We start from the raw sequence: 17,528 nt of genomic DNA, 5'->3' as shown, positions 1-17,528 counted from the left end.
ACGGTTCACTCCAGTTCAATTCACCAAGGAAACACTCAAAACATTATGCAATTAAATCCAAATTGCATTCAAATTTAGAGCATTCATTATAATTCACGCATACTCCAATTCATTCCAACTGACTTCAAACTTCAGCCTACAGGACTGTCTCAGAAAATTAGAATATTGTGATAAAGTTCTTTATTTTCTGTAATGCAATTAAAAAAACAAAAATGTCATACATTCTGGTTTCATTACAAATCAACTGAAATATTGCAAGCCTTTTATTATTTTAATATTGCTGATTATGGTTTACAGTTTAAGATTAAGATTCCCAGAATATTCTAATTTTTTGAGATAGGATATTTGAGTTTTCTTAAGCTGTAAGCCATGATCAGCAATATTAAAATAATAAAAGGCTTGCAATATTTCAGTTGATTTGTAATGAATCCAGAATGTATGACATTTTTGTTTTTGTAATTGCATTACAGAAAATCATAATATTCTAATTTTCTGAGACAGTCCTGTATATTGGAATACTAAATCCTAACAACACTCTCACCAAAGAACACAGCAGATTGTATCTTCACTTGGGTGTGACGCCCCCACCTGAGCAGGTGTGAGGCGACAGTGGAGACGAGTCCTGGTTTACAGGGATAAAAACCTCCGGCAGAGCCGGACTCAGAGGGGACGGCCATTTGTCCAGTCCAGTTTGGGGTCTGAGCTGCAGAAGAACGCCAGGTGCTTGGACAAAGTCCAAACCCAGACATAGGACTGCATTTCTAGATGTGCTGATGTTTGTGTGGAGCCTTGAGAAGTTGAACTTTTCTCAACTTCTGACAGCAGCACCACTCCCAACTAAACCCAACTACCCAGTCTGGAAACCGTTTACGTCGACCCATTTGGAGCTGGCGGACAGGAATGTTGTTGATGCTTCCAACAAAAACGCCAGCGGAGATTGAGTCCTGATGCAGGACGTTTTGTTCAAATCAGATGAGCTGTTTAATGAAAAAGTTATTCACATGTGAGTTTTTATTTTTATTTTATACAATTCAGAATCCGGTTTCTTCTTTTCTGAAAGTTGGCATCTGCTTTCTGCGCTCGTTCCAACTAAAATCAGCTCGCAGGGTCACTACTTTCATCAGTATGAAGCAGAACCAAGCTCAGCATGATTGCCTGTTTCATCTCTAAAAACCTAAAACACTTCAGATTTATTCAAATCAAACATTAAACGTGTCAAGAATTAGGTCATCTTTTTTTTTTTTTTTAAACAGAACAATCTATGATTCAACTTTACAACTGCTTCGGTTTTATTATCAGTATTTGCATTTGAATAAGGGAACTTTTTTTTTGTTTTTAATGAAAGAAAATGTATATTAACACTTCATTCTGCTGTCAAGCTCAATTCTGCGTTTCACACAGAAATCAGAGGGTGAAATGAGACTTCCTTTTAACCAAACTAATGATCAATTTGAATCCAATTTTCACGCAAAGAATCAAAACATGATCAAATAGTGTGACGTGTGAGGATCCGTGTCCACCAGTGTGCCGTGCAGGACTCTGTTGGGGCTGCTCTGGTAATGACCGTGGCAGCAGAGCAGCAGACGGATTCATCTGTCACAGCAGCCATTCGCTCTGTCTCCGGCTGTGCAATTAATCCATTTTTAATTGCAATTTCAATTTTGGCTCCCATCAATCACAAAAGCAATGTAATCGACAAAAAGCAATTATTTTGACATATATTTTGTCTTGCACTCTCAGACTGACACGCACACTTCACGAATAGACTCCACTTGGCCGATGATGGGGGATTCTGTCCTCGTCACATCAGCTACTGCTCATATTTCTGAGCAGAAATGTTTCAAGACTTTTTTGAGCAGTTCCAGCATTTGCTGGGAAGTCACACTGATACTTTTGATGAGCTTGAATCATCTTCAGTCTAAAATTTTATTCCAAAATTTTAATTTACCATGGAAATTTCTGGATTTTTATGTAAACTAAGGCCCCGTTTACACGTAGCAAAAACCGTGGTGTTTTCATGCGTTTTGGCCGTTCGTTTACACGAAAACGAAGCTCAAAGTCACCAAAAACGATCATTTCTGAAAACTCCGGCCAAAGTGGAGATTTTCAAAAACTCTGTTTTCACGTCTGCTTGTAAACAGAGGGAAACAGAGATTTAGGCTTCAGATCGTCACATTATGCAACAGAAACGTCACCAGCATCATTTGTGCGACCTGTATTTACAATTTGTTTGGCCACCGTCAATATTTTCTTGTATTTTACCTGCTTTATATTCTAAAGTCACACTTAAAAGTAACTCCACTTCTCTGTCTCTCCAAACCAAAGACTCTCGTTCTGTCTTGGAAGTAACTGGCAGTCCAGGCTGATTTATGGTTCCGCGTTACACCAACGCAGAGCCTACGGCGTAGGGTACGCGGCCACGCTCACCGTACGTAGGCTACGCCGTCGATTTAACGCGGAACCATATTATTCAGGCTTCACACGTGTCATTTGTTGACGTTTTTTTTCCAGGATTCTGATTGGCTAGCATGACTTTACGCTTTTCGTTACACTGCCCCCTGCAGGTTTGGATGCTCGTAGCACCAGTAACAGCGTATTTATCCGGGTTCATGTAAACGTAGATGGGGAAATATCCGTTTTTGTAAATACCCGGCTATGTGTAAACGTGGCTTTAGATGACTTTTGACGCTCTTTGAAAAACAGAGGACAATGGTTTTAAATAATCAAGATTTCAATGTTGACCATTGTAATCACACACACACAATCAGCAGCCCTATCTCTCTCCACCAGGCCTAAGAGAAATCCCTTGAACCACATCTGCTCATGATCAAGAAAACCTTTCTTTGTGATCTTCAGCAATCTTTTGTTGTTCAGTTCTGTAGCCAAGCAGTTTACTAACAAACGCCATAAAGAAGCAGCAAACAGATGAGGAAAATTCCCACATAAAGACAGAGCATTAGGCAATGGCCATATTTTTGATTCATCACTTCCATTCCTCATATATGACTTCACTTCAGAAGAAAATGTCTCAATAGAAACAAAGATAAAAGAGCTCTGTCAAAGATTTGTTACTACAAGCATTTGCAGGTCTGTTGACATGCTTTAATAAAGTGTCTTTAGTTACTCATTAAAAAGCGGCCTGTCTGTAAACTACAGCAGCAGGGAAGACGAGGGTGTTTGAGTTAGCAGCCAGCTTACAGGTTTACATCATTTTAGGCAAAACCTGACATGCCTGAGCACCATGTAGAGGGAGAACCATGAAGAGATCTGTCTTACAGCAGGATGCATTCTAGTTGACATGTTTAATTTCTCAAAGACAAACCAATCTGAAGGAAGTTCAAAGCCAGAAGCAGAACCTGTAGAGACTTGCCTCCAAATGACTAATGACATGACGGCTCGCAGCTGAAATTAACTCCTGTGGAAACTGTGTTATTCCTTCACATCGGGTACAGCCACACTTCAGAACAAATCTTGTTTTTACTCATTAAAGCAGCACGGAACAGAATCCCTGCACGTGGTGGCTTCCTAGGAACTAACTGTCACGGTCACTTCATCAAATACACTTCATTTCATTGACAGAATCACCAGTCGCCAGTGTCCCTATTTGTCAGGATGTGTTCAGCCTTTCAACAGTCGGGTTCCAATTAGAACATGTGTGAGGAGAGATAATCCATCATGAGAGTGGAGGTGGGAAGCATGGCAACAGAAACATCTTCTTTAATGTGCGTATTTTGTCAATACACACCTGCAGCCTTTTGGTTTAAAGAGCTGTTCAGTGGATTTAAGGAACGGTTCGGTTGATATCCACGTTTAATTTTTTGAGCAGAGCTTTTTTCATACCAATTCAATATTATTCAATTTTATTTATACAGTGTTTATTACAATACAGTCACTAGGCGCTTTCCAGAGACCCAGAACATGATCCCTGAACAACCATTACAATTAAAACCACTAAATAAACACACACTATAGGAAGTCCTAACTTGAGAAACAAGGTTTTATTATTCAAATGTTTTAATTCACCTCCAATCAGGGTCTTTGGAAAGCACATAGAGACAACTTGTATTGTAATTAGGGGTGTAACAATATATCGTGCTACGAAATTTCGCGATACAAAAACGTCACGATACGTGTCGTGGAGGTGGCAAAGTGTATCGCAATCATGGGTTATTAATATTAATCTATTGTGCTGACTAGTAACGCGCATCTGACCACGCCTCGACCCACGGACCAAAATCTTCCTCCGCTCAGAAGAAACTGGTACCGTTTTGTGGTCCCAATCACGGGACTCTTGGGGGGTTTTGAGCTCTGAACTTTTAAGTCTGGTGTAGAGTTAAGCCTTACCTTATTAAATTAAACCTTTTTCAGGTCGTGAGTAGGATAAACACGGGGACAACTTCTGCTGAGTTCCAGTGTACTTTAATGTCCCTCAACAGTGTAGGATTTTAGAACATCAACACAGCACCTAGTGCTGTATCACTCCGCCCAATCTAAAACATATTAACAACTACAGATAAACTGACTAGTGTCATTATAGTCCCTGATTTACATCAGAATATAAAGAATATATATATAAAATAATGAACCCTGAATTACATAAATAAACTTCTTAACAAAAATAAATCTCCTCTTACACCTTGATTCAGATTGATTCATGCTCACCTTATAAGGTGAGCATGAATCAATCTTTTTTACCATGTCAAATTGTATGTATTTATTTACTTTTATTTATTTATTTATTTAATTTTAGTTGTTAAATTTCTGGAAAAGAAAAAAGTCAAGTCATATATGAGAGAAACTATTCAGTTTGTGTCTAAATATTTGTACTTGTATGAAACTGAAGATGCATAACGCAAACCTGACATTTACTTTTAGTTCAGTTTGTGGAAAATGGTTGGCCTGGCTTTCTCTTTAAAACTTAAACAGTTATAAAGCATTACAAACTGTAACAATAGGGCAAACGTACAGTATTGTTTTGTATTTTGTGTCTTTCAAATAAAAGACAATTTTTTCCAGTCATATGTTCCTCACTCAAGGTTGTTAAAAAATACTGCTATAATATCGTATCGTATCGTTATCGTGACCTCAATATCGTGTATCGTACCGTATCGTGAGATTAGTGTATCGTTACACCCCTAATTGTAATAGACAATATATAAATAAAACTGAATTGACAGAGGTTTCTTGCAGTCACCTGCTGCAGAGAATGCGATGGCTGTCTGAGCTGAAGAAGCTGACGGGTTCGGGTCAAGGAGGATTATGGGAAGGACAATGAGGTTGTTCGGACAGCAGGCGCCTGCAGGTCCACGACTGGAGCTTCTGTTTAGCTTGTGAACAATGAGGCAGGAAACATCTGCCGGCCCGATATCCAGCAGACACAACCTGGATGCTCGCCATCTTCCGCTGCACAACAACATCAACAAAAACCTCCCAACAACCCAGCAGGGCTCACATGTGACTCGTCTCTGGTGAGAGCTTCGTTCACACAGGTGAAATGACCTGAACCAAGACACGACAACGTTCCGCACAGAGTGACTATTCAGCTGCAGCTTGTCAAGCATCTGGAAAGCACAAAGGTACTTCAGGAATTGTATCCTTTCCGTCTTTGTGGCGATTTGAACATGACATGGTTGCTGTCACAGCACACACTGCTCCAAAAAAGCTAGATGGTTCTGAATATTTGGAAGAAAGAGTTGTTTGCACATAAAATGGACAGTTATACATTTCTGGGAGTTATTATAATGTCCATATTAAAATGAAAGGACAACACAATTTTAATAAATGATTCTTTTAAGATAGTTGCAGTGTAGTTGTCCAGCCCTGGCAGCTCCATCATGCAGCTGAGAGCATCCTCACTTTCACTACAACCATCTGGTTCATGAACAAGAGTCTGTAGAGACGAGACATCTGAACAAGGTGCTGCGTCAGTCATCTAAAATCACCGCGTTCAGGTTCCATCACTCACTGAAACCTAAGTCAAGTTTAAGAAATATGGCCTTGAGATTTTAAGGACCTTTCCTGCACTTTTTAACTTTCTTCTCTCTCAAAAAAGCCTGGAAAACCACGTTGGAAGAACACAACATCCAGATCCCTGAACACTCGACCCTCGTCCAGCATCATCCCAGCTATCTATTATTTATGATATTGCTACTAATCTTACCACAGCTGCTAAAGTGTTATCATTCTACTCTTTTATATATTATCTTGAATGGTTTGGGATTCCTGCTATTCTTAACAGATTGGATTATACTTTCATGGATTTTATCTGTTTGTACGGACTTTGTTTGACATCTTCGTTTGTGATGTATTACAGTAAGTGTGACATTGACTATGTTGTCATTAAAACTGATACTAATGATTATTTTCTGATAGTTGGTATTGATCTGATTTTGATTAGTTGATTCATCGTGGATTACGACAAGTGTACGGACCGTGGAAACGCCAGGAGGAAGATGGCTGAGGAGCCACAAGTCTCCATCATTACAAGGCCTTCTGACATCCACTATCAAGAGCTTCTTTGCTTCCTCACTCACCGCTTCCCTCTCTGCTGTTCACGTTCTTCCTCCTAGTGGGTTTTGTGCACACCTTTAGCAGACGTACCAGATATAGTACCCTGCTGAAGGTCTACTAGTGCATTACAATAACAAATTCAATTCAATTCAATTTTATTTATATAGCGTCTAATAAAACAGAGTTGTCTCTAGACGCTTTCCAGAGACCCATACCCAGAACATGAACCCCCGAGCAGTTATTACATAAACAATGGCAGGTAAAAACTCCCCTAGTGGGAGAAAAACCTTAAGCCAAACAGTGGCAAGGAAAAACTCCCCTTTAGGAGGGAAGATTCATTCCCAAATGAAGACTCATCTCCGAGTGTTAAAGACCCATATGTGGTTTTTAAAGATGTGTCGACACAATAAATTCTGCATTGACAAATCTTCCTAATCAATTATGTATATTAATGCTGCATCCTTGGTTGACACAGCAAAAAAAGTATTGAATCTTGAATCCCACGTGTGGCTTCAATATAAGACATGTTGACAACCAAAAACTCGATATAGGGAATCTAGATTTCTCTGCTCACATCTCTGACCTGGGCCTTTTAAATCAAGGCTTAAAACCTATTTATTTAGAATAGGCTTTTAATACCCAGTAGTGTGGTGACACTTTTTACTCTTTTTCTTTTATTCTATTTATTTTTTTGCCCTGTCTTATGATTGTATGTTGTATTTCTGTATGTTTTATTCTGTAAAGCACTTTGGCTGTAAAGGGCTATATAAATAAAGTACATTTACATCTAACTTATACAAATGTATCAGTCTGTTTTTAGTGAGTCTTGGAACGTTTTCACACAGACGACACACTAGGTTCTATTACTGAATGTCAACCTTGCCTTCTGAGGTTCCCAGTGAGACGTCACGCCGGGTCCGAGCTGCAGCTGAAGGGACAGGATTTCTGCTGCTGCTGAAAACTCCCTTTAAAGCCTCCCAGTCACACACCACAATACTCAGAGGTTTGATAAAAGACGCTGTCTGACAGTTCAGCAATTACTGTCTTATCAGTGTTGGAGCTAAAAAGGTCACAAGTTCATTAATATCAAGGGGCTCCAGGCGCTCTGGAAAACCAGATTATTCTTTAATAGCTTTGTCAAATGTTGGAGATTAGTTTAAGCTAAGTGCAGCTAATAAACTGCCAACTAAGTGCATATATGTCCAACTGCTCAATCAGGCAACGGTGATCAGCCTGAGGAGCCGCTACACAGAGGAGAGAGGAACTTATGTTTGATATTATGTGCATACACATTACCGATGTTCTTTTAAAACACAAATAATTAAAGCAGACCAGAATGGGTTCAGACAACACAAAGAAAGCCCCGCGGTGCTTTTGATTAGGATCTCTTTCTTCTTCAAATAGATTTCTGTCGGTGTGAAAACACACAGGCAAATTGTTCGAGATGGTCCTCACATATGTTGGGGGGGAAAAGAAAACCCAAAAACCAAGAGCACAACTTGATCTTTCAGTCTTTATAATCACTCTTCTCTATTCTGCAGCCACGCATGCAGTAAAACCCACTTCCCAGGAGACAAAATGAAATATAATCCACATGCACATAGCAGAAATAGCATATTTGTGTCGCTTAAAGCAAAAAGCTTTTAGGGATTTCAGAATAGTGGGATGAAATGATGTGATTGTCTCCACAGTGCCCCAGAGTTTCACTGCAATCAGACAGAAATAACATAAAAACAGGCCTATCCCAACAGGCTATATTTTCATCCACCACCTTTTATTATGTTCTTTTCCGTGCTGCAGTTTCTCTGTCTATAAATGGTTCTAACTAGCGTTTACAACCTTGTGTAAATTATAGTGTTTCTGCTGGTTGTTACTTTAGCTGTAGCGTGAGTGTGACTTCTGACAGACTCTCAGGAGGATTATATACTGACAGACACAATGCGTTTGAAGGCAGAGCAGGATCAACGCTCTCCAAAAGGGTCTTAGCGTTTCAAACAAAGATCTGCCGAGTAAACAACATAAAGACGAAAATAAGTACGTTTTACTGCGCACAGGGCCCGTGAACATTAAGGTTGATACGATGGGAGCGTTCATTTGAGGAAGACACTTGACCTGCCTGAGGCAGTGCTGAAAATCCATATAGCCATGACAGAAGATGCACAGCTAAATACCGGAGAGAGCTGGTTTGCTTTGTGTACAGTGAACCCGGCTTAGCATCTTGGCACCTTGTTAAAAACCAACTGGAATTAAAGCTGCAAGCAGCGATGAACGGGCCCTCGCACTCATGGCCAACGCCCCTCCTTCCAGCCCCCCCCAAAAAGAGAATATTAAAAATACGATAAATGTAAAAAAAAAATAAAATTAAACAAGATTTATCTTCTCATTACAAGCAAAAAAATCTTGTTCCACTGGCAGATTTTTCTACTTATTTTAAGTGAAAACAGGTGAAACAGATGAAAATGGTGTTTTTTTTTTCCAGTTATGAGTCTTGTTTTAAGTGTAATGAGGTTTTTTTTACTAAAATGAGACATTTTCACTAGAAATAAGACAAATATTTTTGTTAAGATTTTGAGTTTTTGCAGTGATCCATTTTACTTATCCTGTGAAAGACAGATTCATATTGATAAGTTCAGAAAAGTGTTTTTTATTGTTGTGTTTTGATGTATTTGATGTAAGCCCAGTGGATATTTAAAGCTTACAGAAGGCTGCATTTAACTGCTGCTATGTCATTCCTGCAGTATTTCTGCAGGTGTTTTGGTCACTGCTATTATTTGTAATATATTATAATATTTGTAATCAGAACAAATTATCTGTCCCCATATGATCAAATCCACCATCCCCCCTGATTTTTTTTTACAACTCGAGTACTGGCTGCGGTTCTGTTTAAAGCCGGGCAGACACTGTGCCATTGCCGGCTCGTTTTGAACCAATTTTCCTCTTGTTTCAATCATTAATATGTGTGCAGACAAGGTAAAAAAAATAAATAAAATAAAACTCAAACTCTTTCAGTTCACTGTGTTTTCTAGTAGTTCTTCTAGTTTTCTATTGTTACTTTTAAGTTTACTGTTCCCTTTGTGGTTTTACTGGTTGTAAAGCATGTAGCTTTAATTATCACCCAATTCTGTGTTTCACCTTGTTAGTCAACTTCACTCCAACTCATTACCACCAATTTTACACTTATTTTTGGAATGAATGGTCAATAGACCTCATTTACATAAAATCATAGCTCATTTTTGAGATAGATAAAGATTTTTTGACTATAGTTAAACTCAGAGGCATATAAATTGATGGATTATCACAGACGGGTATATGTGAAAATGAAATGAAATCATTTAAAATGTTTGGACCACCACCCAGCACCAGCCAGTGGTTGGTGGGTCAAATTGAATATCACAGGAGAGGAGAAATTGAATAAAATATCCATAATTCAATGCAAGTAGTGATCAGAGGTGGGTAGTAACGAGTTACATTTACTCCGTTACATTTAATTGAGTAAGTTTTGGGAAATTTTGTACTTTTAGGAGTAGTTTTGGATAATTGTACTTTTTACTTTTACTTGAGTAGATTTGTGAAGGACAAACTGTTCCTCTTACTCCGCTACATTAGGCTACGTTGAGCTGTTACTTTTCTTTTATCCTTTTTATCCGTGTACGCGTCAATCTCATGACATTACTTTTTTTATTGAGTGATTCTTTGGGAAAAAGGTTTGTTTTTGCATGTTTTGTCACATTTACACAGACTCAAACACACACAGAGTTTCTATGAGTTCATGTTTGTTCTAGTTCTGCCTGGTTGAAAAAGAAAAGTACAAAGGCTTGAAATTTTGTGCTACTGGTGCTTAATTTATTTTTTTATTCTGTTATTTTATTATTTATTAAAGTTCTTGAATTTACTTTACGCTTATTTTAATTTAAGCTATTTTTCATTTTTTTATTAATTTTAATTTATTTTATTATTTTATTGATTTTAATTTGCCTGAAGATGATTATTTTGTACTTTTGTCTGTTTGAATGGGTGTGTTAAAAAAATAAATCAGACGTTACTCAACAGTTACTCAGTACTTGAGTAGTTTTTTCACCAAGTACTTTTTTTACTTTTACTCAAGTAATTATTTGGATGACTACTTTTTACTTCTACTTGAGTCATATTATTCTGAAGTAACAGTACTTTTACTTGAGTACAATTTTTGGCTACTCTACCAGCTCTGGTAGTGATCATCAATTTTATTTGAAATGAGTGTAACGTCTAGCTGACGTGACCCAGGGAGACCAAACGCCCAACATGTTAACAACAGGCTTCAGCTTGAGCGGCCGTTTTCCGCTTGGTCCTAGTGCTGACCTGTCTCCATTTAATATAGCGTAACATTGTTTTTGGACGGTAAAAACTGCAGGGGACCAAAACTGCCTTTTGAAAAAGTGCAGGATACATGTCCCCCCCCCCCCCATATTACGTCCGTGTATGAACGTACAGTCAGTGTGAGCAGAGACCTGTCGCATCAGAGCATCAGGTCCGTCCCAGCCGGTGTTCTGCCAATTTCTGCTCCCTGCCGAAAAAATGCTACGTTTGGGTTCTGCGCATGCGCACAGTCGATTTTCAAAGTTTGCATCATTTCTTGCACGATGTAAAATGGATAATGGGATGTTGATTATTTGATCCTTCAAAATACACGACCCATGACATGAATGCATTACACTTTGTGAACATTATACGATAAAGAGAAAAAAAACAACAATTCTATGGCTTTATTTGATATTCATTCAGTCATTCGCCTTAATTTAACCAGGCAGGTCATTAAGAACATTCTTATTTACAATGACGGCCTGGCAAGAGACAAGGACCACTTGGGGGTGAAAGGAAGTGGTTTAGGGAGTAAAACACAGTAAAGTTGTGGCTCTACAAAAGGTGGAAAACCTTTAGGTAGCATTTTTTGGCAAAGCTGCAGAAATGGGCAGAAACTGGCTCTCGGCTCTGCGCGTGGCCGCGCGCTCCTGATCGGGATCGCGGATGGAAGCTCAATAATAATATAATAATATAATAAAATAAAATAATTGCAACACGCATTAAAAAACCACAATACAACTTACGTGACGTGACGGCGTGATTCCACATGTTGATGCAAGTTGCAACAACCCCCCTCCCCCGCCCCGCCCCCGGCAGCTTCCAGGAGCTGCGGCTGCGCGTTCCCGCGGTCTGCGCGCACGCGGCCCGCAGACAGCTTCATGCTTCTAATCCAACTCAAAACATTCATTATAAATCGCCTCTTGCACATACAATGCTCAAATCATATTATTTTCAACAATATTTTTACGAAGTTAGAAGTTAATTCGACATTGCATGACAAAGTAAATATTTATTTCAAAATGAGTTCATATTTTGAATAAAGTCGGTGACAAACTGTCCCAAATATAGAATGGATATCAGAATGGAAGCCTGATTAAATGTATTGATTTTGGGTCAATTTGGACCAAGTATTTGAAAGTTAAAACAACTTTTATGTTCATGGCGAGACACCGAAATTTGACAACCTCTAACAGCGACGCCCTTTGAGAAAAACTTACAGTTTTCTCTGTCAGCCATCGTCAATGTCTTACCTATTTATCTGACCAACTTTGAGATCCATCCGCTCATCTCCCTTTGAGCACAGATGCATACTAGAAGACATGACAATTCCTGGTGCCAACAGGTGGCGCTACAACCGATCCTGAATATTCCACCATAGATGTCTTCAGGCTCAGCCTACAATCATGCACATACGTTTTCAACCACATCAAATCATGTATTGCTGAATTACAGCCAATTGGTGTTTCATGGCGAGCCTTAAAAATGACCCCAAACTTCGCCGGATCACTACGGTCAAGCCCTCTGCTAAAAACGTAAAAGCTTCGCAATTTAGCGTCGGCCATGTGTCTAGATTGTACAAACCAAGTTGTGAGCCAATTCGATAAAATCTCTAGGAGGAGTTCGTTAAAGTACGAGGCCTAGAAATGATCAGAATTCATAAAAAATGACATTTTCTGTTCAAAATGCCGGACTTCCTGTGTAACTTAGAGCATGGGTCCAAGAGACTTTTTTGTAGGGCTTTGTCTGATATAATAGACACATAAAGGTCATTGCTGTAAGTCAAACCATATTGTGGGGCTCGTCAAAAACATAAAATAGGTGGCGCTATAGAGCCTAATCCTTTTTGACCCATGCCTGTCGCCCATAAAATACGTAATTTTACGCGACTCTGGAAGCGTGTGCAAAATTTGGTGAGTTTTTGAGCATTTTAAGGCCTCCAAAAAGGCAATTTATTTATGGCGAGAATAATAATAATAATAATTAAAGCTGCAAGCAGCGATGAACGGGCCCTCGCACTCACGGCCACCGCCCCCCATAAGCATATCAAAAATGACACCATCCACGACTTCCTATGTCAAACCATTGAAAAGTTATAGCAGAAAAAAGGGACAACCAATCAGAAGAAGGGGCGGGGCTAATTCAGGCCAATGAAGGTCAAGGACTCCATACAGAATGTGATGACACCACCCACGACTCTCTATGTCAAACCATTCAAAAGTTATAGCAGAAAATCGGGACAACCAATCAGAAGAAGGGGCGGGGCTAATTCAGGCCAATGAAAGTCAAGGACTCCATACAGAATCTGATGACACCACCCACGACTCTCTATGTCAAACCATTCAAAAGTTATAGCAGAAAATCGGGACAACCAATCAGAAGAAGGGGCGGGGCTAATTTTCACCAATTATGGTCAAGGACTCAATACCGAGTCCCATGACACCACCCACGACTCTATGTCAAACCTTTCAAAAGTTATGGCAGAGAAAAGTATTCTAGTGGGCGCTGTTGAGCCGTTAGGCCACGCCCATTAATGCAAACCATGAAATATCAAATGTATCGACAGGCCTGGCTTTTCTTTAAGTTGCGACATGATACAGGTGTGTACCGATTTTTGTTCATGTACGTCAAAGCGTATTGTGGGACTTGAGGCACGAAGTTTTATCTGTATGGACCAATCAGATGAAGTGGGGGCGCGCTTTTTGGCGTCTATCATCGCCACGGTAACGCTTTTGACTGAGAAAAGTTATGCACGTTATTGCAGGATGGAGACGCACATTTTGATGTATAACACACCTGGGTGCACGTTACGGTTCGGGCGAAGAAGCGGCTGAAGGGATGGCATAAATTGCGCCAAAATTACATGATTAATTCAAACTGGCCGACTTCCTGTTGGGTTTCGGCCATGGCGCCAGGAGACTTTTCTTTAAGTTGTGCTATGATACAGGTGTGTACCGATAAAGGAAGATAACAAACCTTAACAAACCATGGTTTACTATAGAACTTAGGAAATACGCTTTAAAGAAAAACAAGCTTTATAAAAGGCATTTACAAAGTCCTAGTCCTTTAAATTGTGCTACATACAAAAATTATAGGAATAAATACAACCACCTTATTAGAAATAAATAAATGATCTATGGATAATATTGAAAGAATCACTCAACAAGAAAAAAAATCATCTATTCCAGCCCAGTCTACATTTCAGGATGGTGCATAAGATAACAGAGCATACACAAATTGCTAATAAATTCAATGATTTCTTTATAAATGTGGTTCCACGTCTTGCAAAACATATTGAAAATGTTCATGGTTCTCCTTCTAACTATAAATGAAGGTTATCCCTCTTTAAAGAAGACCTATTATGAAAAACATAGGAACATACAATGACATAGTTATGCTGATTCTTTAATATTTGTCTTTAAATTTGTCTCAAATCTTAACTGTCTGCTGTTTCTCATCATTTGGGCCGACCACCCGTCATGGTAACCAACGAATGGCAATTTTGTAACAAATTCAAAATTTAATGTCTATCAGTTTTGGTTCAAATATAAATCATTGGTATAGTATGCATAAATGGCTTTATGAGGGTGACACTTCCATTATAGATAAAATGTATTTCAAAATGGTTTTCAAAAATGAAAGGACATATGAGTCTTTCTTGAAAAGTTAATTTAATTACTGATACTTATCAAAATATAAATTTTGTTAAGGAAATCTATTAATTTTGAGATAAATAACTCAAAGGCCTTATACATCATTGACCCACAACTGTGATTCAGGCTTAAAGCTCCCCTGCTACACGTCATTCAGGCAGCCAATCAGCACAGAGCCTCATTAACATAGCCCCCCCTCCCCTCAGAATCCCTCATAGAGAAGGTTAGAAACGGTAAAAATAAAGACATGGCCCAGAGGCTGAATTTCTCATTTATGTAGAAAAAACATTCAAAAGCTTTTTTTTAAGACATTCAATGCCTGTTTAAAATATACATTAAATGCCATAATAGGTCACCTTTAAATAATGTTTAAGCAAATGAAGCAATTCTCGCCAAATACAGTAAATTCCAGTTGTCCCTGAACGCACCAGGAGGATAATCAGTCAAATTTAGAATTCCGACCGGTCCCTGAATGCACCTCCTCCGCGGCGCTGCGCGGTCCCGACCAGATCTCGGCTGAAAGCCGATAATAATATAATACAATTGCAAAGCTGCTGTGAAATAAGGTGTAATACATGCACTGTAATTATTTTCTGTATAAAAATTGAATTTAAAAAGACGGGTTTGACTCAAAATCAGTGTGGTTTTATTTAAGTGGTCTCTGTGTCGGTAGAGAAATAAAAAAAAGCGAGCTGCATGTCGGCAGTTTTACTGGGGGGATGATTTGGACCGTTTTTATTTCAGGGGGGGATGCCATCCCCCCCTCATCCCCCCTCAACTCCAGTACTGATTATAATAAAGTGTCTTATAAATCAATAATTTTAAAATCTCAATCCTTATTTTCATTTAAAGGCCAGGGCTTATAGGCTACATATTTGCACTGTGTAGCCTGAAAGTGAACTGCAACTTACGTGCGGACGCATCTTTGCTGACATTTGGCCGTGTCTTCCTCCAGCGCCTTTTTTTTCTCTCTCCCTCTCGGTGCCGCCTTTCCTCTTTTTCTTTTTTACCCGGCTGGGTGTGCATTATTTGCCTCTGGACTCGTCTCCCGGTCCACTCGCGCACACGCACACGCACACGCACGCGCGGCGACGGCGCGCTGTCTGTTCGGTGATACTGTTGGGGCGGGTGTTAATTTGAAACAAACCAACTATCTTGCCCAACTCACAAGCTACTGGCCTGGGTGGCCTCTGATTCGCCTGGCCTGACTCTCTAACTTAGAAAAAAAGTCAAATAGCCGGCGCTGCGGCGCACCAGCCGCCTGTGTAAAAAAAAAAAAAAAAAAAAGAAAAAAAGAGAGAGAGACGCAGGCGGCATCCTAGACCGGCGCATCGGGAATACTCCCGGTTCTCCCTATGGCCAGTCCTGGCCTGGTTAGAGTATTAGTTGCCGCAAAACTAACTGCGTCTCAACACTGATGCACAGGGAGGTGCGCGCGCATAAGCGCCCCGCCCCCCCGTCCTCCTGCGCGAACCGCGCAGGAGCGCGCCCCCTCCCCTTTCTCTTCCCCAACTCAGAGCTGCATTTTGCGCGTTCACGTGTGTGACAGTCTGAGACAGGGTGGCAATGATTCATTCGACATAAATATTCATTTAAAATCACGTATTTGAAGGACTTTATTGAAATTCACACAATATTTTCACATTACAGTAAACAACATATCTATGAAGTCGGATGTCAATTTTGACATTTTGTGACAAAGACATAGCTTTTTATGTTATTAGTTAATGTTTTTAATTTTTAGAGTGACGAAGTTCTCCGAAAATAATATGTTCCAGTGTATGATTTTTTAGTCCTGTTGTAAGCTATCTGAAACTGCCATTTAATTTTCCTTACACAAAATCTCTGATTTTTAATTAATATTTTACCAGAAATACAGAGTGACATAAAAATGCCAATTCCTTTCAAATTACGGCCACGATACGCGACACGGTCAACAAGGGACCTACTGCCAATCAAATGTGTCAATTTGCTTAAGATTGGATAAACCAAACAGCAACTAAAGCACATAATTTGATGAAAAATGTATACCTGACCAAAAGGTGGCGCTATGGAGTTCATCCAAGATTGTCATATCCACTTGTTCAGAATGGAAGCCTGATTACATGTATTGATTTTGGGTTGATTCTGATCAATTATGTTTAAGTTACAACAACTTTTATGTTCATGGCGAGACACCGAAATTTGACAACCTCTGACAGCGACGCCCTTTGATAAGAACTTACAGTTTTCTCTGTCAGTCATCGTCAATGCCTTACCTATTATCTGACCAACTTTGAGATCAATAAACTGATCTTGCTTGGAGCACAGATGCATACTACAAGACATGACAATTCCTGGTGCCAACAGGTGGCGCTACAACCGATCCTGAATATTCCACCATAGATGGGTTCAGGCTCAACCTACAATCATGCACATACGTTTTCGACCACATCAAATCATGTATTGCTGAATTACAGCCAATTGATGATTGATGGCGAAGCTTAAAAATGACCTCAAACTTCGCCGGATCACTACGGTCACGCCCTCTGGCAGAAACTTAAAAGCTTCGCAATTTAGCGTCGGCCATGTGTCTAGATTGTACAAACCAAGTTGTGAGCCAATTCGATAAAATCTCTAGGAGGAGTTCGTTAAAGTACGAGGCCTAGAAATGATCAGAATTCATGAAAAATGACATTTTCTGTTCAAAATGCCGGACTTCCTGTGTAACTTAGACCATGGGTCCAAAAGACTTTTTTGTAGCTCTTTGTCTAATATAATACACACATAAAGGTCATTGCTGTAAGTCAAACCATATTGTGGGGCTCGTCAAAAAACATAAAATAGGTGGCGCTATAGAGCCCATTCTTGTGGACCCATGCCTGTCGCCCATAAAATACGTAATTTTACGCGACTCTGGAAGCGTGTGCAAAATTTGGTGAGTTTTCCAGCATTTTAAGGCCTCCAAAAAGGCAATTTATTTACGGCGAGAATAATAATAATAATAATAAACATCACAGATACAATAGGGTCCTCGCACTTTCAGTG

General features: G+C 39.5%; 1 protein-coding gene across 2 annotated transcripts in view; it reads right to left on the bottom strand.

The window, feature by feature from the left end:
* The window catches only part of LOC133445812 (SH3 domain-binding protein 4), a 73,265-nt gene that overhangs the window by 16,645 nt on the left and 39,092 nt on the right, over positions 1–17,528 (bottom strand). The gene's annotated exons all lie outside the window — the stretch shown is intronic.

The sequence above is a fragment of the Cololabis saira genome, chromosome 6, assembly GCF_033807715.1.
Source record: "Cololabis saira isolate AMF1-May2022 chromosome 6, fColSai1.1, whole genome shotgun sequence".
In the NCBI taxonomy this organism is placed as follows: Eukaryota; Metazoa; Chordata; class Actinopteri; order Beloniformes; family Belonidae; genus Cololabis; species Cololabis saira.
This window is presented reverse-complemented; position numbering and strand designations above follow the sequence as displayed.